Source organism: Pan troglodytes, chromosome 1, assembly GCF_028858775.2.
Source record: "Pan troglodytes isolate AG18354 chromosome 1, NHGRI_mPanTro3-v2.0_pri, whole genome shotgun sequence".
In the NCBI taxonomy this organism is placed as follows: domain Eukaryota; kingdom Metazoa; phylum Chordata; class Mammalia; order Primates; family Hominidae; genus Pan; species Pan troglodytes.
Window position 1 is genome coordinate 227,567,683 of NC_072398.2, and position 24,653 is coordinate 227,592,335.

Consider the following 24,653-nt stretch of genomic DNA (forward strand, 5'->3'; position numbering starts at 1 on the left):
AAAACCCTTGGGCTTTTCTCTATGGACTAAATTGTGCCCTCCTAAAATTAATATGCTGAAGCCCTAACTTCACTTTGCTGGTATGCTGGTAATTGGAAGTGAGACCTTTGGGAGGTAATTACAGTTAGATGAGGTTGTGAGGATGGGGTCCCCATGATGGCATTGGTGTCTTCATAAGAAGTGGAAGAGAGACCAGAGCTTTCTCTCCACCATGGGAAAACACAGTGAGAAGGCTGCTGTCTACAGACCAACAAGAGAGCCCTCCCCAGACACGGAATCTGCCAGCAGCACCTTGATCTTTGATCACTTTGCAGCCTCCAGAGCTGTGAGAAGAAATGTCTGTTATTGAAGCCCCTAGTCTACAGTATTTTTGTTATCACAGCCCAAATGGACAAATATGCCTCCTGACCCCCTTTACTCACTCACTCTTCTGAGTACGATCTGCTTCTCCAGGTTTTGATTGTTGAATGGGACAGGCTGTGCCCCCATGGTGGAGGTCTGAAGTTGCTCAGGCCACCTACGACTGGGGGAGTCACTGTTCTGGGGTGCACTATTAGGGAGCCCCCTTGCTATCCTTCCCCAAAGTCACATTTTCATTGCATCCATGTGTGATGAAGCTGGCATTTTGGTCTCCATCTGCCTGACTCCCTGTTTATCTCAGAATTTGCTCTAAATCTGAACAAATTATGCATGACCCCCCCCCATATCCCGAGGTAGGGGGAGGCATATCCCAATGTAGGAGGTGGCGATCTTGTGGAAAGGGAAGAAAGGAGGCCAGGATGAATGTTCATAAAGCAATTAGGAAAGTCATGCAATCTCTAGACAAGAGCTGGGAGAACTTGGGTTGAGGGATGGTGGGAGATACAGAGTAGTGTGGGCTGAGTTGAAGGGGTGCTCAGGATGCTGGTGGGAAGGATTTGATGCTGTAAGAAGGGCACCATCTATGAAGCAGAGGGCTGCCTTTCCCAGATGCCAAATAAGATGCTGGATCAGGGAGAAGGAGGTCTCAGAGGAATCCCAGGCTTTCGGATGAAGCCCTCCTTGGAGAAGGCTCCCTGGACATGGCCACAGCAGGTGGGATGGGGGTCCCTCCTCCATCTGGCTATGCGTCCTGCATGTGGGCCTGCTGCCTGGAATGGCTCTGGAAGCTGGGACTAGAGCGATGACCAAGCTCCACCAGCTTACTTGCTCATGGGGAGCACAGACAGTGAACCAATACACCAGCCAACAAATGGCATCATCTGGGGCCGCTGTTACTGTGCTGAAGGACAGTGACAATCCTGAGCTCGGACCTGCACCTGCTGAGTCTGAGGTGCCTTTGAGAAGTTTAAGGGACATGCGAAGAGGCACAGGAAGCAGCTGCCCCTCTGTTTCTGGCACCGCCATGACCCCGCTCCCCGGTAGCTGCACTTGGCGATTAGTTCCTCAGTTTATGTTTGCTCACATCAAATTCAAAGGGCAGGGCCATTGTTTTGAGTTCATAAAGGTCAAGGGTAAAATCTGCCCGGACGTGGGCCCACCTCTGAGGAAGGGATGCTGGATATGTCCTGGGGCCCTTGGATGTCGTGTCCAGTTTTGTTTGGGCCGGTTAGGCTGACCTTGCTTAAAGAGAGACATTCTTTTCAAGTTTCAGCCAGATCACCACAACCAGTGAGCACTGACACCAAACTCCATTGCAGAACCACAGAGATATTTCATTGCACTTTCTTCTTTGTACACGCATTAGCTGCAGGAGATGCAGAGACAAATAAGACAGGCAGAGCCAGGCTGTCGTGGAGCTTATGATGCTGACATGACATAAGCAAACTGAAGGCAGGTTCGATCCAAATGGTGATGAGTGACTGGAAGCAGAATAAGATACAGTAAGGGTGGGAGAGGATGTGAGGGTGATGTGCAGGAGGGGTCTTCAGAGAGAAGATCTGAGGAAATGGAATTTGAAAGGAAAACTCAAAGGCTCTAGACTGGACACCTGCAAATCTCTAGAGACAGAAGGGGCTATTCCAAAAGGCAGCCAAAGCCCTACTTTAAATTAATCCTGATAATTGAACATGCTCATCACATATTTTGTGGGTGCTTCTGGATTCCTGGAGGCCACGGCTTTTTCTGAGGTCTCCATCTTATAGTGGTTCTTGTTAACACTCTTTGAAAAGAACCATTATGGATTTGGGAAAGGGTCAGAGGGCATAAGCGACAAACAGCAGCAGGGATATGAGGGCTTCTGTAGGCAGACACAAGTATTTAAGGGGAGCTACACACTTCGGGAGGCCGAGGCAGGTGGATCAGATCACTTGAGGTCACGAGTTCAAGACCAACCTGGCCAATATGGTGAAACCTCATCTCTACTGAAAATACAAAAAATTAGCCAGGCTTGGTAGCGCTGGCCTGTAAACCCAGCTACTTGGGAGGCTGAGACAGGAGAATTGCTTGAACCTGGGAGGTGGAGGTTGCAGGGAGCCAAGATTGTGCCATTGCATTCCAGCCTGGGCGACAGAGCGAGACTTTGTCTCAAAAAAAAAAAAAAAAAAGGAAGCCACAAAGTGAAAATGTTTCCAGTGTCCTCTCTCTCAGTCCCCCTGCCGTTATTGTGGACTTGCTTAAATATTCCTTTATATCAAATCTCTCAGGCACTCACCAAGCTTTAAGAGATTATCTGAGGGGTAAATGTAACTCACACCCAACCTCAGACCATTAACTAACAGAAGTTGTCGTACTAAAAATAAATGGTCCAGAAGGAGTTTTGATTAATGAATGAGCCCCGGAGTCCTGCCATGCTGTTAAAGGGAGTTTGGAGTTCTTTCCCGGCACTTGGGGTTGACTCAGTGAAAGTAACCAGACCCCTGGCAAAGTGTGCTTAGACCTGCTGTTAGAGACAAGATGTGAGGCTGGATGCAAAGTTGGCCTCACTCGGTGTGGCAGGAGTTTTTGTTGCATGTGCTGTTTCCAATTGCCATTTCCACATCAAATCATTGATTGTGTTCTTTAGTTGGATTCCCAAGAAAATGTTGTATCATGAAGAATTTGACTAGCCTTTGTCCATAGTTCCCAAGGAAGACTCTAAATCCTTGGAATTTTCCCAATAATTGGAGTGTCTTTGTTATTCATTAACTTTTTGAATAATAAGTGCATTGGTGATAACAAGATGAGGTGGTGCAGGGTGGGGGCTGGTCACCAGAAAGGCTGATCTTTTTTTTTTGGAAACAGAGTCTCACTCTGTTGCCCAGGCTGGAGTGCAATGGTGTGATCATGGCTCACTGCAACCTCTGTCTCCCGGGTTCAAGTTATTCTCCCTGCCTCAGCCTTCCGAGTAGCTGGGATCACAGGTGTCTGCCACCACGCCCAGCTAATTTTTGTATTTTTAGTAGAGACGGGGTTTCGTCATTTGGCCAGGCTGGTCTCAAACTCCCGGCCTCAGGTGATCCACCCGCTTTGGCCTCCCAAAGTGCTGGGATTATAGGCGTGAGCCACCATGCATGGCCCAGAAAGGCTGATCTTGTGATGAGAGAGTTGGGGCTTTGAGCCTGGTGGTGCCAGCCTGGAGGGAGGGGAGAAGGGGCTGCTGATTGCATTTAGTCACCTGGCCAAGCATTCAATCAACCATGGCCACATCATGAAACCCTGATAAAAATTCTGGACGCAGATGCTTTCTGAGCATGCTGATGTGCCTGGAGAGTGGCCCCTGATTCCACAGAGAGAGGCCATGGAAGTTTTGTGTTTGAGACTCTCCCAGACCTTGCCCTCTGCATCTCTTCATTGGGTGGTTCCTGAGTTGCATCCTTTAAAATAAAACTCTAATCATAAGTATACTGCTTTTTGAGTGCTGTGAGTGATTCAAATAAATTATCAAACCTGTAGTGTCATGAGAAGTGTTGAATTTGTAACCAATTGGCCAGAAGTGCAGGCAGCTGGGGACCCTCAAAGTGCATCTGGTGTCTGACATCAGGGCAGCCTCGTGGAGGACCGAGCCTTCCACCTGTGGGCCTTGTGCTAACTCCAGGTGTGAGTATAAGAACTGAATTGCAGCACGAGAGCCAGGCTGAGACGGGTTGCAGTGGAAACAGAATCAAGTTGGCTTAGGCGTTCTCGTGTGTTCCTGCCAATGGATTCGGGTTCCAGTGTCAGGGTCCTGATTTAGTCAGTGCACCTGACTAAATCCCGTGGCTGGATGGGCTCCAGAACCCATGATGGAGCGATAACATGGGCCTGGGTGCAAAAATTAGAGCAACAACTTCCAAATCAGAACCAATTCATCTTGTCATTACCAAGGCCAAGATGGTAAAGGGCCCTTACAGCAAGCTGACAACTTTCCAGGATGGTGAGTCACATTCACGGGCCAAGGAAGGGAAAACAATCTTAATTGGGAGAATGGGGTCCCCAAAATAGTTGGGTTTCAGGAAGCTTTGCTGAGGGTGCATGCACATTTCCCAAGCATCACGATTCTGTTCCTGGCTTGGGAGCACGGGGAGTCACTGTCACGAGGAGGCAGCCGACTGGCCTGCAGATGTGTCTCTTCCTGGTCCCTCTTTGCTCTCTAGAAGAAAATTCAACACTGCACCGCACCACTGCATCTCCAGAGGGAATGCATGTGTGTGTGTGTGTGTGTGTGTGAGAGAGAGAGTGTCTGTGCATGTATGTGAGTGAAAGTGTGCACGTGTGTGTGAGAGAAAAAGAGTGTGCATGTGTGTGAGTGAAAGTGTGCACGTGTGTGAGTCTGTATGTGTGTGTCTGTGTGTGCATGTGTGGGAGAATAGGTGAGTATGTGTGTGAGTGTACAGGGGGTGTATATGTGTGTGCATGTGCAAACGTACATTTGTTTGAGTGAGGGTGTGACTGTGTGTGTGTGTGAATGCATGCAAGTGGGTATATATGAGTGTTTATGTGTGTGTGTATATTGTGAGTGTGTATGTGTGAGTGAGTTGTGTCTGTATATGTGAGTGCACATACGTGTAAGTATGTGAGTGTATGGGCATATGCAAGTGAGTGTGTGTGTTTGTGAGTGTGAGTGGAAGTATGTGCATGTATATGAATGTGTGTGCATGTTTCTGTGTATATGAGTGTGCATATGTGTGAGTGTATATGAGTGTGTATGTGTGTTCCTGTGTAAATAAGTGTGTATATTATATAAACGTGTATGCATAGGAGTGAGTGTATGTGTGAGTGGTGTGTATATTGTGAATGTGTGTATATGTATATGTGTCTATGTGAGTGCATATTTGTGTGAGTACATGAGCATGTGAGCATGTATAAGCGAGTGTGTGTGTGCATGTGAAAGTGTATACATATGTGTCTGTGTATGTGAGTGCATGTTTGAGTACGTGAGCATGTATGAGTACGTGTGTGCATGTGAATGTGTGTTTGGATGTGCACGTATGTGCAACTGTGCACACACTGGCATCGCCCACATCAGGACAGCCCCTCCACCGCCTCATGTTGTCACGCCTTTTCTGACCTGCACAGGAAACACCTGCTCCATGGTACTTCTTGGGACATCAACTCCAAAAGACGGAAGGTGAAAAGTGGTTCTGAGCGACAGGTGCAAACCCGGCATTCTGACAGTGGAGAAATTCTTCCGCCTCCAGGACGACCTCACTCTTCGCTTTTTCATTTTGCATTGTCGGGGGCTGGGAGGCAGCTCTCCCTCCCCCAGTTGGGAGTTAGTTGGAGAGAGCCTCACTTAGGGAGAATGTCACACGCTTATGTGTCAAGATGGCTTTTCAAGCATTCTGCATTCTCCCTACTTCCCAAGCTGCTGCCTAACCCAGACCTGGTGAGTGACAAGCCCCAGAAATTTATCATGAGTCCTGCGACCTCCAGAACAATCCATCAGTGACAGAGGAAGTCAACAGAGTGATGACAACTTGCTGTTTACCCACAGTGTATGTTTCATCAACTTCCCAGCATCTGGTCCCAATATCAACATCCTCTTTTATTTGTTCTTCCCATTTGAAAGGAATGTATTGAGTCTCAAGTACATAAACACAGCTCCTTTATGCCCTTCTTATGCTGTATAGCACCCTTTGCTCTGTTCTCCGTCTTACAATAGACACTGTATGTTATATGTGTTTTATATGCATACGTGTGTGTAATACCTAATAGCCACTGTGTACACATACACAGGCTGTGTATAGTAAGATACAATGTGTATATGCATAAAATAGCCCTGTGTTAGTTAGTTCTTTGCGTGTCCATCAATCCATGCACAGCTTCTTTCCCCTTCTCCATTCTCCATTCCTTGCATTGCCCACTCCCCAACCCTGCCGTCCTCCACATACACACCCCGCTAAGGGCAGAAGGAGGCAAAGTAAATAAAGAGCCCCAGGGTCTGGTGGAAAAGGCAAGGAGGTCTGTTGGGCTTTGTACAAGGACAGTTGTTCCTTTTCAAAAATCTGCGGAAACATAGAGACAGGGCTGATTCCTCCTAACTGGGGGAGTCAGGAAAGACTAGGTTCAGCCTGGCTTGAAAGATTGAGAAGAATCAAGATGGGCAAAGATGGGGCCACTCAGAGTGGGGCCGCTGAGATGAAGACAGGCATGACAAACCCCACTCTGCACCCTCAGGTCCCCCGTCCACCCCCAGCCTCCCCCAGTATCCATCCTTGAAACTGAAATAATCCCACATGCTGGAGGCAACGAAGGGAAAAGAAAAAATGGAGTCATTAGTCTTGGTGTCACATTTGCCATCTCCCCAAGTCCCAAGTGGCAAAGCGAGGAGGAGGGGCCATGTGGTGTGGGTCGGGCATTCAGAGGGCTCTGTGGCCACCTGGTGGCTGGAAGTGTCTCCCCCACTGGCTGAGCTCCCTGCCCAGCTCCTGGTGCAGACTGACCAGGACGAGGTCAGGGAAACACTCTCCCCTCTTTGAGCAGGGATGGAAATTGTTGGGGCCTGAAAGGGGAAGGAAGACAAGAGCTCCAGCCTCTGGGCTTTCAGAGTCTAGACCCAGAGTTACAAACCCATAGAGAGGAGAAAAGGGAGGGGCAGCCCCCCATCCAGGGGCTGCAGGGGGCCTGCGTGGGGGTGCGACCTTAGCTTTGCCCCTTGTCTTTCATCCTGCTTGGATTTGGGATGTCCCAGCATGAGGACCCAGTCACATCCCAGATTCTGCTCCAACCTCAGGTTATAAACATCAGTGACTGACAGTGCCTTGGTCCCAGACGTGAGCCAGGCCACCTCAGGCTGCAAACCTCAAAGCTGTCTCCTGCAGCAGGTCAGGAGACCATGCTGCCATCTGGACAAGCCCACAGAGGACATACGTCCTGGACCTTCTGGTCAGAGGCCAGTGGGCCCCTCCCCACCCAGAGCTGAGGTCCAAAGCTGTCTCAAAGAGCCAACACCAGATGAGCCCTTTCGGGGATGCCAGGCGCATTCCCCCACTCAAATTCCATCCTTTCATTCAGCAAATATCTGGGAGTGTCTACTGTGGGCCCAGCTGTCCATGACCAGCTGTGCACAGAGGAGACATGGCCCCTGCTCTGTGGAACACCAACATCCGTGCGTTTCTGACCACATTCTAGATATCTCTGAAAAGCTCACATGTACTAATTATTTGCAAATAACAGCAAGTGTCATTGGCTTTTAAAAACAGAAGTGCTCGCAGGATTTTATGGGATGGGGAAGGGTCAGGTTTGAACCTGAGCACTGTGGGTCCAGGGCCTCACTGGACACAGCCCCTGGAGGAAGGAACAGCCTGGTGGAGCAGGCAGGCAGAAGATAAAGGGAGCATTTCAGAAATGCACTGAGGGCAGCAGGTGCTGTAAACAGTGCAGAGGGAGGGGGCCATGAGGACCTGCTAAGAAGAAGGGATATTTAAGCTCAAAGTGTAGAAGAAGAAGAAGAGGCAGCCACACAGAGATGTGGGCATCGGGGTCCCAGGCAGAGGGCACTGCAGGGGCATAAGCCCTGGGCTAGGAAGCAGCCTGATGTATTCAAAGACAGTGTGGTGGGTTGAACAGTGTCCCCAAAAAACACACGTCCACCTGAAACCTCAGAATATGACCTTACTTGGAATAGGGTCTTTGCAGATGGAATTGGCCAGGATGCCATCATTTTTGATTAGGGTGTGCATTAGTCAGGGTTCTCTAGAGGGACAGGACTAATAGGATAGATGAATATATGAAGGGGAGTTTATTAGGAGAATTGACTCACACAGTCACAAGGTGAAGTCCCACAATAGGCCATCTGCAAGCTGAGGGGCAAAGAAGCCAGTCCGAGTCCAAAAACCTCAAAAGTAGGGAGGCTGACAGTGCAGCCTTCAGTCTGTGGCCAAAGGCCTGAGAGCCCCTGGCAAAGCACTGGTGTGGGTCCAAGAGTCCAAACACTGAAGAACTTGGAGTCTGATGTTCAAGGGCAGGAAGAATCCAGCACAGGAGAAAGATGGAGGCCAGAAGACTCAGCAAGTCTAGTCCTCCCGTGTTCTTCTGCCTGCTTTATTCTAGCTGCGCTGGCAGCTGATAAGACGGTGCCAACCCAGATGGAGGGTGGCTCAGCCTCTCCCAGTCCACTGACTGAAATGTTAATCTCCTTTGGCAACACCCTCACACACACACCCAGGAACAATACTTTGCATCCTTCAATCCAATCAAGTTGACACTCAGTATTCACCGTCACAGGGTGGGCCCTAACTCCTCCTATGTCTTTATGAGGAAAGGAGAGGTGTGGGATGACAGAGCCTGACATGAGTCCTGTAGCTAAGAGGATCAGGAGCCCCAGGGAAGCCCCAGGAGAGCTGGACAAGGCAGAGAGGGTCCTTCTCCAGCGCCTTTAGGGGAAACGCGGCCCTGCAGACACCTTGACTTTGAACTTCCAATCTCCAGAGCTACAAGATGATACATTTCTATTTTTAAACTACCCAGTGTGTGGTAATTTATTATAGCAGCCACAGAAAGGTAATGCAGGCAGGAAAGGGAGAACTGCGCCAGGGTCATGCTGAGAGGGGAAGAGGGGCACCAAATAAATCCCAGAGATCAAGGTCCATGTGGGCTTGGATTTCCACCTCAGCGGCAATGGGGAGTCACTGAAAGGTTTAAGTGGGGCAATGTCATGGCAAGGTTGTTGCTATCGTTGTATAAGAAGGCGGCCGTCCACGCCCCACAGAGACCGGAAAGCCACCACAGTTCACATGCAGATAAGACAAGAGGCGGCCTCTGCTCATGAGCTCTGACTTGATAGGGCAGAAGGATGCAGGCAGACCTGAGTATTGTTGTCAAGCTCCCCAAGACCACTCCCAGGTTCACCGATTTGCTAGAAGGACTCACAGAACTCAGAAGAGCTGTTATAGTCAACGGCTATGGTTTATGACAGTGAGCAGATACAGACTATCATCAGCAAAGGTGTGAGTCCAGGGGACATAAGGCACAGAGCTTCCAGTTGTCCTCACTGTGGAGTTGTGGTGATAATGCTTCATTCTTCCAGCGATGACATGTGGCAACCCACATAGAATATCGTCAACCAAGGAAGCTCAGCCCAGCTATGTTGTCTGGGGTTTTTGCTGGGGTGAGTCATGGAAGCAGGGAGCATCCACATGACAGACCTAAATCACTCACTGTCAGCCTCTCCAGAGGTCAAACTGATACCACGCTGCCCAGGCCCCCACCATCAGTCGCATTATTTGCAAAGACTATTCATGTGGTCCAAGGCCTCAGGTAAACAAAGACACTCCTACCAGGATTTCCGAGGGCATCTCCCACAAGCAGGTCGAGAGCCAGAGCTTTCTTTGCAATGTGCAGGGTTTGGGCACCTAGACCTGCTCTTCGTCCTGCACAGAGGTGAAAAAAATTGGATGTAGGGTATGAGGAAAAGGTACAATGAAGCATGACTCAGCTTTTGACTGGAGCATCTGGGGGACCCTGGTGTCATTATCTGAGATGGGGACACTGAGGTCTTTTAAGCTTTGAAGGTTTAGTTATGAATCCGGTGAGTTTGAGAAGCCTGCAAGACCTTCGAGGGGAGATGTCCTGTAGATGGTTGAGTGGATTCATCTGGACATGGAAGCTGGAGGTGTCAATCCAGGAACTGTCAGCCTGTGGATGTTTCAACAATGGTAATAGACAAACTGCCCTCAGGCAAGGGTGTGCATAGGGAAAAGAGGCCCCAGGCCCCAGCTTTGAAGGCCTTCTACGTTTAGGATCAGAGTGGAAGAGAAACCAGCAAGGAGACCAAGAAAAAGTGCCCAGAGAGGTAGGACAGTGGAGGCTGAACCATCGTGGAGGCCAGAGGGGGAAAGCAGTAAACAGAGTTCACAGAGCTGAGCTGCGGAGTGAGGTCAGGACACAGGCAGGACTGGGGGCTTGGGTCATGTGGGTCCTGCTTTCCCTTGACCAGAGTGACCCTTGGGGAAGTGGATGTGAAAATGGAAGGTTCCAGAAGGACCACCCTGCAGAAAAGCCTGACTGTGTGTGATTAGAAGCAGAGAGAAGGGAGAGACCTGGAAGGGAGTGTGAGACCAAGGGAAGACCATGACCCAAATCATGATTGAGCGATCATGTGACTGACACATTTGAAAAAGAAAGAGGATGACACAGAAGAAAAAGGAGGTGACAGGAGAGCAGAAGTTCCAAGGGGATATGACAGAAGCTGGGGCTGTCAGGTTTAGCAAATAAAAATACAGGAAGCCAGTGAAATTTGCATTTTTAGATAAACAACAAAGTAATTTTTAATATAAGTATGTCCCATGCAGTATTTGGGAAATACTTATGCTAATGTATTCTTCACTATTTTCCTAAAATTCAAATACAACTGGGTGCTTTGTATTTAGCTCAGCAGTCTTGTCACACTTAGAGTCTGCCTGTGTAGGAGATACGCTACTTCCTCCATCCGACATTCATTTATTCACTCAACAAATGTTTATTGTGCAGCTACTATGTGCCAGACAGTGATCTGGGAACACAGCAGCAAATAAGACCACAGAATCCCCTGCCCCCATGGAACTTACTTTCTAGCATGGAAGATAGACAGGAAACATATCAACACATTCAGAAAATTGAAGTCTGTTAAAGAAGTAAAAAACATTGGGGTTGGGAGAAAGAAGCATGGAGATGCTGGTAGATTTCTAGACTTAGGATTTGAAAGTTGCTGCAGCAGCAAAAGAAACTAACATCAGAGTGAACAGGCAACCTACAGAATGGGAGAAAATTTTTGCAATCTATCCATCTGACAAAGGGCTAATATCCAGAATCTACAAAGAACTTAAACAAATTTACAAGAAAAAAAAAACAACCCCATCAAAAAGTGGGCAAAGGACATGAACAGACACTTCTCAAAAGAAGACATCTATGCAGCCAATAGAAGACATAGTCTTTTGAGAAGACTTCTCAAAAGAAGACATAGGAAAAAAATGCTCATCATCACTGGTCATCAGAGAAATTCAAATCAAAACCACAATTTCTCCACGTCCTCTCCAGAATCTGTTATTGCCTGACATTTTAATGATCACCATTCTAACTGGTGTGAGATGGTTTTGATTTGATTTGTGCACATGTACCCTAGAAAGTAAAGTATAATAATAATAATAAAAGGAAAGTTGCTGCAGCAAAGTCACTTACAGCACATCCTAAGGGTGCCCTCATTAGCTTTTAAACTATCATGAGGCCATACACCAAGCCATGGTCTTACAGTGTCATTTGGTACCTGTCTCAGAAGAAGAGCACACATCTGTCTACTCTTCTCGACACAGATGTCATCGTCTGCAATAGACTCGAGGACCCTGCTCTCACATTCTCTCAGTCATGTTCATCCTGGGCCAGAACTCCACGTCCCACTCCAACCAGGAAAGCACTTGTTGGGTGGCTTTGACAGCTGCTCAGCGGCCTCTTCCCTGCCTGGCAGCCCCCTGCCTTCCAGCCACCCAGCCCTCCACTCTGCCCTCAGTGCTCAGCCCCACCAATGGGGCGTCATGACTACCTGCCCTGGCACCTGATTGCCCAGGCTCCAGCTGATAGGTGGCTTCTGGCTTTCTCAGAGGTAGTGCCCTGGGGAGTTGGACCTGATAGGGGATAGAGGCAGCCACGGTCCTCAAACCCACAGCCACACAGACCCACCCTCTGCCTCTCACTGTGCTCCTAGGAGAACAGAGCTGAGGGGTCAAGTGTACCCCAGAGTTTGCTTCACGACACAGAGCTGGTGCTTCTCAAGCTGTACCTGGTAGCCTCCCTCCCGTGGTGCTTAGAGATGGTCTCATCTCCTGGGAATAACCTAATTATGCTGCTGGCGCCCGAGAAGGGAAGTGGACAGGGATTCATTTGCAGCCTGCTACACTCCAGTTATTGGACTTTTCTAACTTGGTGCTGTGTTTCTTTTGATCGATGAGCGTGAATGGATCTTTGCAGGGAGATAAAAGGAAAAGGTCTCGGGGTAGCTTGGCTACTCCTGATCCCATTCTCCTGGTGGCCGTGGGAGGCTCAATGATCCAAGCTTGGCCTCCTGTGCTGGAGGGCAGCAAGTCCTTACTTGAACTTGCAGGCGAGCGTCCCAGCTGGGATGGGCTCTGTTGTGCTCTGGACTCCGGCACACCAAGCGATTTCACATTGCTTGACAGCAAGGGATGAGCCAAAGAGTGAGAGCATTAGCTCCAAATATTTACCCCAAGTCCAGAGTAGGGGCCATGTTGCCCAGATGTTGGGTGCTAACCTCTTACCAGTCATCATCCCCCTTGAATTAAGCCCACTGACAAGGATGCATTTGTCAGGACAGGGGAGCTCCGGAAGCTTGGGTCCGAGGGAGGAGACTCAGACTCCATGAGCTTCCCCACCAGCTCCACGGCTGGGCCCTTCCTTGACGCCTCACGGGGCCTGGGCTCCTCCCAGGGAGCCCCAGCCAGAGGACCAGCATCATCCTAGACAACCCTCCTCTGTTTATGCACTGAGTCACGTGGGCTCCCCACCAAGGCTCCCAGAGCTGCCACTTCTGTCCTTGTGATGAGCTGAGTTAGCATCTCCCTCCCTGCACGACTGCCATGGCCCCTTCAACCCTCTCCCTGCATCCTTTCGGGGCCCATTCCTCACCCCTAAACCCTTCTCTCCAAAGGGCCATCAGTGTGACCATTTCCAATGATCCAGGGGTTATTTCTCCGCCCCCACCCCACTCCCCTCTATTTCCCCCTGCCTCACACCTTCAGTGACTGTGCAGCCACTGGCTTCTCCTGCCCCCCCTTTCCCTTAGGACTCCCCTCGTCCTAGCTGGGCATGTGGCCACAGTCCCTGCCTCCTCTACAGCAGAGGGCAGCTGGGTTGTAGCTGGCGGGACATGAGGAGAAGGTATGTGAGCAGGTTCCCCTCCTTCCTCCCAAGGAAACTGCTGGCCCTTGGCTTCCTCCTTCCCCTTCCGGCCAGCTAGACTGCAGACTTGGCCAGCTTCCAGCAGGCTCACCAGGTCCACACCGCACATCAAGAGTGCCTGGCAGCAAGCTGGAAGGAGCATGGGTTTCCAGGTACCTCTTGGAGCACAGAGATCTGACACCTCCAGGTATCTACCTGCCAGAACTGTCACTTGAAAAGCAACAGCACTGTTATGTGGCCTCTATGAAGGCAGCCAAGCCAATGACACACATGGTTTCTTATTTTCCTTAAAACAAATGCCCAACCCCAGCCCTGCTTGGCCAGACCTGACCTCTGTCCACAGCCTCTGGCCTCACTGATACCTCTGGAACTTCCTAGCTGTACCACATTGCTTCCTCTTGCCACGGGACCTTTGTATGCGCCCTTCTCACTGCTTAGGAAGCTCACCCTATGCCACCTGCCCTCCTCCATATGGCCAACTCCTGCTGGTCCTTCAGGTCACGACTCAAATATCCCTTCCACTGGGGAAACTCTCAGACTCCTCTGTTGGGGTCGGGCCTCTGTTTGAATCCTTCATTCAGACAGTTAGCCTTCCAATAGCCTTGCCCTCCCCTCACTTCTCTCAGGTTCAAACTTGTTATTATTAGTAGTATTAAAAATTCTTAGATTAAAGTCTATGTTGCGGGTTGAGGTGTGGTCCCCACAAAAGATATCTTCAAGTCCTAACCCCCAGAACCTGCGATTGTGACCTTATCGGGAAGCAGGGTCTTTAGGGTGGGCCCAAATCCAGTGACTTGTGTCCTTACAAAAACAGGGAAATCTGGACACAGACACACAGAGAGTAGAACATCCTGCAAAGGCACAGACACACGGACACAGGGACACAGGGAGGAGGCTGTGTGAAGAAGGAGGTAGAGACTGCAGCAATGTGGCCACATCCAAGGAGCACCTGGAGCCAGTAGGAGCTGGAAGAGGCAGGAAGGATCCTCCCCCTGCACTTCCAGAGGGAACGTGGCCCTGCAGACACCTTGGTTTTAGACCTCTGGCCTCTAGTGCTGTGAGACAGTGAGTGTCTTGTTCAAAGCCACCCAGCTCATATTCATCTGTTACAGCAGCTCCAGGAGCTCATGCAGCCTCATGTTCACCAAAGAGCTGGCACCACAAGGGCAGGGCTGGGTCCATCTTCCTTCCTTTCCAGTCCCAGAGCCTAGGACAACAGGCCAGGGCCTCCATAGATGGTCGTTGTGAAGTCTGTGGATATTGACTTGGGTGGTTATAACACAGATGAGAACAATATGACTTGGAGGCACTGACCAGACGGCCTTCCAGGAGCCTCCCAGGTGAACGCACAGGGCACGCAGAGCTGTCCCATGGGACCTGCAGCTTCCTGCACTGCAGCCGCCACCTCTTCCTCCCTTTGTTTTCCGCTCCCCCTCCTCTCCGCACATCTTTCCTGTTTCTTCACTGCTTCCTTTCTGTCTCCCCTCTCTGGGACCTGCCAAGCCCCTTCAGACCTTCACTCCTGACGGTCCAGGTGGCGATGGACCATCTGCATCACTCTCATGACCGGGCCTGGCTCTTCCTCCTGCACCCTCTGCCAAGGCACGGCCAAAGCCAAGGTCAGGCTAAGCTGGGAGGCAAAAGTCTTTACGGGAAGCATGTGGTGCAGTCAGCTGGGGACCATGGGCCACGTGGATGACCCGCGGCTCACTGGTGGGATTCCAGGGAATGGCTACATTTGGCCAGTTTGCTTTGAGTCCCAGTGGCCATGGGAGCTTGTGGTGGGACCACGGCCATGTGGTGCACTGTGGGGGATGCAGTGAGTGGATCCTGGTGAGAAGCGTCCCGGCTTGAGTGCCACCCACCACCCAGATGTAGGCACTTGGCCATCACTTCACCTCTGAGTGCCCGCTAGGGCAGGGATGGGGATGGCACATTGTGGGGTGGTGCTGAGGATTCAGGAGTCACTCTGATAAAGCCCAGTGACAGGCACTCTGGAGGTGCCATTTAAGATTCAGAGACTAGGATTCTCAGTGGTCTTGAGGAATGGGATTGGATGCGCAGCCTGAGGGAGGAGGAAGATAGGCCACATAGGAGAGGCCTCGAGGGTGGAAAGGTCAGGAGAGTAGGGTTCGGCAGCAGCCCAGAGTGGGCATACAGCTGCAGGGACTTTTATTTAACTTTTATTTTGAAGTGAAATCACATTTCATAAAAAGAACCGTATTCAAGAGCACAAATCAGCAGCATCTAGTACATTCACAACATTGTGCAACCATCACCTCTCTCAAGTTCCAAAGCATTTGTATCACCCCAAAAGAAAACCCTGTACCCATTAAAAATGCGAAGGCTTTTATTCCTATAGTGTTCTTGCTAACTCTATGAGGGAGGGAGGATGGTTACACCTCTTTTTTTTTTTTTCCTTAGGCAGCATCAGCTGAGAAGTTTCAGGGATGTGGAATTGGGTGGAGGATGGAGCCCACCACCAGGGGATTTGGGCAACAACGCTCTACACCTTCCCCACAGCCCCGCCCTAAGGCCAGCACAGGGCAGGGCAGGACCAGGTTTGCTTGTGAGTCTGGGAGGCCAAGATCTCCACTGGCACCCTAAAGGCAATCTGTAAACACTCCCCTTCCTCCCTCTCAGCCGTCAGACATTCCAGCCAAATGCAAATGTGTGATGCCTGTCTGGGTAGAGCTTTTTCTGAAACATTATCCTCTGCATCTCCTGCACCTCCCTCGTTTCACCAGGGCTGAGCCTCTTCAGAGATTCAGAGCAATTTGTTGCCATAACAACCCCTCTCTCCCACTCCAGAACGTTTAAATACCAGCCTTCTTCAGTCTGGTTCTTCTCAGGGGGCTCTGCAAAGTGGCTTCCTCAAGGGAGAGGGGAGGCAAGTCCTCCTCCTCTGTTCTTGGGGTGTGGAGCTCCTGATCAAACTCCCAAGTAAAGACCAGGTTTGCCCTCCTGCCTTGGTCTAAAAACAGCTGAATCCTAAGGGAATCAGTTCAGCTTGGCCTCACCCCAGAGCCTAACGTGTCTGTGTGACTTCCAGGCTTCGTTTAGCTTTGTTCCATCACAGAGAAATTATGAAAGAAATTATGGAAGAGCAGAAGTTAGTTTAGGGTTGTTTTCCCACTGGGAAAACCAAGGTCCCAAGGATGCGTAAAGTGTCTAAGACCACGTCATTCACTGCCCAATACAGGTGCAAATCCAGGGTCTGCTCTTGATGTCACTTCTCTTAAGTGTAGAAGATCTTCAAAGGTCTTGAGGGAAGACTTGAGCCACTTCCACATCAGCAGGCAACTCCCCAGAACCCAAGGATCAGGCCCACCCGGGAAAAGAGTGTGTTTTCCTCTTTTGGTGTTAAGGGAGACCCAGAATGTAAATGAGCCAGAGCCTTCTGTACGAACCAAAGGATGCTGAGAAACCCCACAAATGGCCCTGCCCTAAAGCATCAAGGAATGAGTGGGCAACCGACAGGCTTCATTCTGTAGAATCACAAGAACAAGACAGCCAATTCGGGAAAATCCACTAGCACAGAAATCTCTGTCGCCCCAGCTTCTACCGTGTTCCTCTCCTTCCCCAATCAATAAAGCTAGATGATATATTTATTCTGCGAAATCCTTTTGACCATGCCAGGGTCTTATTTATAAGTCAATCCTGACTTTTAAACAGAGGTTGTTAAATGCCAATAGTTTGGATTTTATATCTAAATCAAGCAGGAAGCTTTCTAGGCTTATAAGACAAAATCTTTGTCGAAATCTTGCCTTTTCAGCCAGTTTCCTTCAGGAATTTTTTTTTTTAAACCATAACTGTCACTTATAAATTATAAATTCTGTTCCCTGGCCTCTCATGTTCAGTTGTATAACCTTGTTATGTTAACATAGAAATTAAACACGAGAGATGAATCAGCTAAATTGGATTTACTTATATAGATCAAATGGCCACAGCCCAACTAGTAGGAAAATGGGCCTAACTGGTGCCAGGAAGGAACGAGCTTATTCCAAGGGATCTCGATTTAAAGAAGGAGAAGGAAAAGGGCATGAGGAATCAACACCAGCATTCAGGGTAGGTGTGGTTTCTGATGCTCTTGTTGTACATTCCAGATGGTTGGAGAAGGAGCATGACAAGTTATCATAAAGTGATGGGGGAGAGGACAGCTCAGGGGAGGCCAAGGGGGACCAGGAGCATCCTGGCCAGGCACCTGGGTGGAAGTGGCATGCAGACCTCCCTCCTTCACCCTTGCATTGGGCCATTTTTCAGCATCTTTTCATATATGATCTGGTTTGAGCATCCCGAGAGCAGAGATGGGCGGGAGGGAGGTTCTGTTGTTCCAGTTCTGCTAATTGAATTGCAGAGGCGGAATGGGCTTCCAGACACTCCATAAAGACAGCTCCATCACACAGAAAATAATTCAAATCAAGTCACCTCGATCATTACTAGACAAGGCTTGGATATAAGTGCCCAGTTCCTGGCCCAGAGCAGTGCCCCAGAAGTCATACTCCTCCCCGCCTGCCACCCCTCACTTGGGGCTCCAGATGCCCTGAACTGCTACCCCTTCACTGAGCAGGCCCACCCCCCAAATGCAGGACCTAGGCCTCATTCTAGACCCCATTCCCCCTCCTGAAGTGCCCTGGACTCAGCCTTTGGGGCTCAGTTTAGACACCACACCCCCAGCCCCCCGGGACTGGCTTAGATGCCCTCCTTTGTACTGGAAGAGCCCTCGTGGCACTCTATAAACCACCTGTCTTCCTGCCTGCTTCCCCTGCTGGTCTCCAGGCCCAAGGGCAGGGGTGGGCCTTGCCTTCCTGTGGGCACCTCCAAGCTGGTGCACAGCAGCGACTCTGAAGCTACAGATTGCAAGGCTGTGAGGGGACAGGTTGAGGTGAACCCCAGCCAGTGTGGGAGTGAGAATTTGGTCCTCAGGGATGCACTCTGAGATCATGCCTCGAGATCCTCATTTGTTTCCTCCCAGAGAGACCCTCTCCACTGGAGAGAGGCAGCGTTTCACACTCTGCTGCACTTTGGCTTACAGCCACATCGGCTCCAAGACTTGGCCTATCTGGTTTTCTGTAAGAGATTTGTGTCTGTGCTGAGTTTTTGAATCTTCTGAGTGTTGTTCAAGCCCCAGGGTGCACCACAGCCATTTCTTTGGGTGTGAGTCTGGGAGTGGCTGTGGGAAAATACGGCACAGGGTCTCGGGAGCAGTGAGACAAAGCCCTTCTGGGCAACGGCTGAGGGGAAGTAGTGGGCAGAGGGCAGCTGGGCTCCAGCTCCCTCCGTCTTCTCCCCAGCACGAGGCTGGCGTCTTGCTAGGAGACCTACTGCCGTGTTGCACTGGGTCTCCAGGGGCCTAGATCGAACACTTCGCTCCTGTGTTAAAGGTGTAGAGGCCGAGCGGAGAGAGGAGAAGTGCTCGCCTAAGGTCAGAGGAAGGCATGGGGGCAGAGCTACCTCCTGAGTTCTCTGATCTGACCCACCCCATACCCCTCCGTGCCCACTGTGTCGACTCCCAGCCTTGCGGGAGGGCAGCGAGCATCTCGTGGGCGGTCCTGGACATGTAGGCCCGGTGGGAGGGCAGGGCTGCAGCAGGGAGGAGCACGTGGTGGCCACGCAGGACAGCGTTCGGGGAGTGCTTCCTGGGGAGAAGCAGCGGCAGCAGCAGCCAGTTCCCTGACGGGGGTCCTCACACAGCACAGAGACGCACGGGCCATGGAAAGGGCCAGAGAGCAAGCCGTTCTCATCGTCCTGATTGCGGGAGGGTCACTCTTGAGGAGGGGCAGGGCCTGTGACAGGAGGGACAGTTCCCATTGGTTCCCAGAGGGGACATGTCACTGAGAAGTCAGTTATCATTGGCTCCCAGAGGTGGCACATCACTGAAAAGACACCTCCCAATGTTCCCCACAGGTGGCAAATGATTGAGAAGATAGTTCCCATTGGCTCCCAGGTGGCAAGTGACTGAGAAGTTAGCTCCCATTGGCTCCCAGTGGCTCCCAGAGGTGGCACGTGACTGAAAAGTCATCTCCAGATGGGCCCCAGAGAAGGCATGTGGCTGAGAAGACAGCTCTCATTGGTTCCCAGGTGGCACATGACTGAAAAGTAAACTCCCATTGGTTTCCAGATGTGGTCATGACTGAGAAGTCAGCTCCTATTCACTCCCGGGTGGCTCATGACTGAGAAGTCAGCTCCCATTGGTTTCTGGAGGTGGCTCGTGACTGAGAGGTGTCCTGAGAGGGGCCACCCCACCTCTGTCCCTCCACCAGAGTGGGCCAATTTCCCCATGATCTCTAGGAAACCACCAGGACTGTCCTTTCCAGGCTCTGTCCCTCTGCAGGTGGAGGGGAGCCTCACCCTGTGGGCTTAAAGGTGGTGCCGATTCTTTGCTACGTCCCATTGAGCAGTGAAATCCACGTCGCTCCTCTTGGGCATGCAGAGTGAGGTCCGGAGCTCCCAGGCAGGATCATTAGAGGCCTGGAGGCTGCTGCCTGGGCCTCCCGTTAGACCTACCCTTGGAGTCCCGGCTCAGCGGGAAGCCAGACGCCATGCAGTGGAGCTCATGACCCGGGCAGTGCCACACCCTGAGGGTGCCCAGCCATTGGAGAGACCCTGGAGGCTGCAGTCGTGGGGAGAGAGCAAGGTCTGGGGACGCCAGGGCTCGGATGTGGAACTGAGGTGGCCCAGCTGGCCCCATCCACCAGGGACAGCCCCCCAGCCAAGCCCTGCGCGAATGTCTGACCAACAAAATCATGAGCAAAATCACACGTCTGTTGTGAGTCGCTGCGTGTCAGCGTGCTTCGTTGTGCAGCAGAAGTTCTCCAGAACCGGAGCCCAGACTCCAAGCGTGCACGGGGGATTAAAGAATTAAAGCGAAATTCCTGAAGATAAAGATGGTGAACAACACACCCTGGGTCACCCCTCCTTCTACTCTTTTTTTCCCCCCAGTAAATGTCATGCTTCAAGGGAGTATAACTAAGGAAAGTTCAAAGTAATAATATCAGAAATCTGCTTCCTTTTATTTCTTCTGACATTTTATTGTGATATGTAATTGGAAGAAGACGAAACCTCTGATGGGTATATTTAGTTCGTTGTGTTGGTGAGTGTTTCAAAGGTGGGTCCTCTGCGGCTCTCATTAGCATCAAGTGTGCAAATCTTCAAGTTGCTCCTTAATGAGCACAGTCACGCTATAGGCATGTGACATATCCGTATCTAGGACTGGGCATCTCGTGAATGGGTCTCATGTCATAAACCTGGAACTTAGCCCCAACAGAAACACACGCCTAGCTATGACGGCTGCTCAGCCAGCACAGCCCCACTTCTGTTCACTCCTAACGGGGGCTCATGACTGAGAAGTCAGCCCCCATTGGTTGACTTCAGCAAATGTGAGCCCTCAGCAAGTGTGAGCCATTTTCTTCCAGGTCTGTAGGACCCAAGGGACCCCGACTTCTTCGTCACATGCTACCACTTCTGGGAGCGTCTGACAGGCTTTATCCTAGAGAAGCCTTGTCCAAGGGAACACCAAGCTACGAATGAGTTCCTGGCTGTCATTTTCAACCCAGGCAAAGATAATCTCATGTCCTTGCATGTCTCAGCAGGCAGCCCTTGTTCCTCCAAGCATGGCTTGGGGGGACCAGGGCACGCTTGCTCCTGACTGGCTGGTGGGATGTGCTGCAGGCCCTCTGGCCTCTGGCTCTCTGCTTGTCTTTGTTATTTTGGCTTTGTTGTCATTTTTAATGGTAAGTGTCTCTGAGCACTATCTCTCCAAGATCACACTGAGCTTGCCATGTCCTCTGGTAAGGGAGAAGGTGATTGTGGTCTGATGTTCTGGATTCATCCAATCAGTGTCCCCCAACCTACCCGCCTACTAACCTAAGCCATCTGAGCCAAATCAGCCTCCATTAGCCACTTCCACTGGCAGTGCTACCCACGCAGCATGTGTCAGGTTATTTGTCTAACTGAGACCTATCAGGCACCCCCAGTGTGGCACACAAGCTCTACACTGGAAGTTCACTGGTAAAAGGAGAGATGAGGTGGTCCTCCCATGTGGCTTAACTCCTAGGGTGCCAGACAGCCAATAAACAAGTAAATCAATTCACAAGCAAGATAAATGCAGATAGTGAAGACTGCTGTGAAGAAAATAAAATGGCAAAGCTAATGTGGGAAGCCCAGGGTGTGGGGAAAGACTGTTTGGTGGGGAAGTCAGGGAGGGCTTCACCAAGAGGTGACTCTAAGTCCTGCGTGACAGAAAGAAGGCAGCCATTCAGCGGTGTGAGGACCCAGACATCCAGGCAGAGGGCATGGCCAGTGCCAAGGTCATGAGGTAAGAATGAACTTGGAGCATTTGAGAGACAGCAGGGTCCACTTGTCTGAGCAAGTGGGTGAGCCGAGGGATTGCCTTCCACCATTTGAGGTTCGGCTCAAAATCCTCCTTAGATTGGCTTTTCCTGACGTCTCCTGCTAAGAGGTTCTGCCTGCCCTGACCCTGACCCCAGTGACCCTCCAACACTTTACCTTTTCTATTTGCTTGGCAACTTTTATCAATTTCCAGGCCACCTTAACTATGTGTTTATCAGTTCACTGTCTGTTTCTCCTGCTGGAGTATATGCTTTGTAGGGAAAGTCATCTCTGCCTTTCTCACAGCCATATCCCCAGTGCTTCTTACAGTTCAGGGTACCTGGAGTGTACTCAAGAAATAATTGTTGAATGAACAATTCACCACACCTATCGTGAGCTATTCACAAAGCAGTGGTACTGGCATCACCAGAGTGGATCCGTCACATCTGGAGAGAATTTAAGTCTATTTACATTTATCTTTGGGCCTGGAGGACATTGTATACGCACACACACACACACACACACACACACACACACCGATACAAATAACAGTTACGACAAGCACAATCATACTTGCCTGTGAGCTCTTTATGTGCCAGATTTGTCTGAGAAGTTAATCAACTCATGTATAAAGATGTTAATGTCAACAAGAAAAAAACAAATAATCCCATAAAAAAGTGGGATTATTAAAAGAAGACATACAAACAAACAGCCAACAAACATGAAAAAATGCTCAACGTCACTAATTATCCAAGGAAATCCAAATTAAAACTGGAATGAGATACCACCTTACTCCTGCAAGAATGGCCATAATTTAAAAATCAAAAAAAAAAATAGATGTTGGCATGGATGTGGTGAAAAGGAACACTTTTACACTGCTGGTGGGGTTGTAAATTAGTACAACCACTATGGAAGCCAGTATGGAGATTTCTTAAAGAAGCGAAAGTAGAATTATCATTCAATCCAGCAGTTTCACTACGGGGTATCTACCCAAATGAAAAAAGTCATTGTATGAGAAAGACAATTGCACACACATGTTTATAGCAGCACAATTTTCTATTGCAAAAATATGGAACCAGCCTAAATGTCCAACATCCAATGGGTGGAGAAAGAAAATGTGATGTATTTACACCATGGAATACTACTCAGCCATGAAAGAGAATGAAATAGTGGCCTTTCAACTTGGATGGACCTGAAGGCCATTATTCTAAGTGAAGTAATTCAGGAATGGAAATCCAAATATCATATGTTCTCACTTTTAAGTGGGAGCTAAGCTATGAGGATGCAAAGGCATAAGAATGATATAATTGACTTTGGGGACTCAGTTGGAGGGGAACGTGGGAGGGGGATGAGGGTTAAAGGCTACATATTTGGTACAGTGTACACTGCTTGGGTGACAGGTGCCCCAAAATCTCAGAAATCGCTACTAAAGAAGTTATCCATGCAACCAAACACCACTTGTACCCCAAAACTATGGAAATAAAATGGTTTTTTTAAAGATACTAATGTTTCTATTCTGTAAATGAGGTGGCAAGAATTAAAAAGGTTAATGACTTGCCTGATGTCACACAGATACTAAGAGGTGTTGATGGGTCTTGAACCCAGGACTGGAGCTTCTAAGGCTGATCTCTCCACCCCTCTGCTTGGCTGAAGCTCATGGAAACACAGGAATGCATGTGTTTGGAGGAGCTTATTGGCACTTCCCTGGGTTGCTTTAGTCCCTTGTCTGTAACCTCTCTGCCGGTTTAAGCTTGTTTAACAGTTTTAGCTGGTTAAGTTTCCCGTGTTGGTTTTTAGGCCTCCACAGAAGCAACATGGTATAGTGCTAAGCCTTGTATGCCCCCGGGAGCCACCCTGCCTGGGCTCCACCTCATAAGAGCCTGATTATTTGGGGCAAGTGATTATAACTATCTGTGCCTCAGTTTCCCCATCTGCAAAACAGAAATGCTAAGGATAGCCACCTCACAGATTTGTTGAGAGGGTTGAAAGTATTCATCTGTGAAAAGCTCTGCTTTTGATTAAGGAAGAAAAACCTTTGTGAGAACATTGTTCTCAGTCTAAAAGCTAGGAAAAGTCAGATAATGTAACAAAATCACACACTTTAGTGAGCTCATCAGAGAGCTGAGGCAGCAAGACAGATGGGTAAGCTGAATTCCAAAGAGTGGAGAGATCCTCCAAAGAGAGATGGGACCCATGGCTGTTTTATCTTGGCAAAGTACAGGAGGAAAAGATGCCCATCATAAAAGTGAAAAGAAAATAGCTAAAATTTTAACAAATTCTTAAAGACAGGGTATGGGCCAGCATGATAAAGTAGACTTCCTGGGGCACCAGACACTAGGGATGTCTCTACTCACCCACAAGCTCCTCTCTAGGGTCCTTACTGTGGGGAGGCTCTCAAGAGACACTGAGGCAGGGCAAGAGACCAGGAGAGGATCTCCCTATGGTGGTACCCAGGCACCCACTCCACTCCTGCTGCAAAAGCCCTGGGCTCTGTGGGAGGAGAAGGGGAACATCCAGCCCAACCTCAGACAAAGGTAGACCCCCACAGAGGGGAGAAGGGAAGCTACAGCCATCTGTCCATGAGAGAGAGGCAGAAAAGACACTGGACAAGACCCAGCATCCTGAACAGATATCAGAGCTCTGCTATCCCCAGGGGACGGATGGGAGACTCTCTCCCACCCAGTCCCCCCACATATATAAGACAGGGTACACGCTATGGTGAGAGGAGGAGCAGGGTCTGAGAACCCCCCCATCAACCCCAGGGCCAGGCTCAGAGTGCATGCCTAAGACTGAGGCTGGAGCAGGAGAAGAAAGAACATCCCATACCCACACTACCATTTTGTATGCGTGACAAGAAATGACAATCTACTACTAGGGGAGGAACCAGCACACGGAAAGGGATATCCCCTCTGTAACACAGATGGGCAGAGAGCTGAAGGTGGAGCCCATGGATGGAGGGGTTTAAAGTCTCTGAGGCACTGAAGGTAACCATGGCAATGAACTCTCCACCCTTTGGGACTCAGCTCACCTGGCTGTCTTGCTGCCTCAGCTCTCTG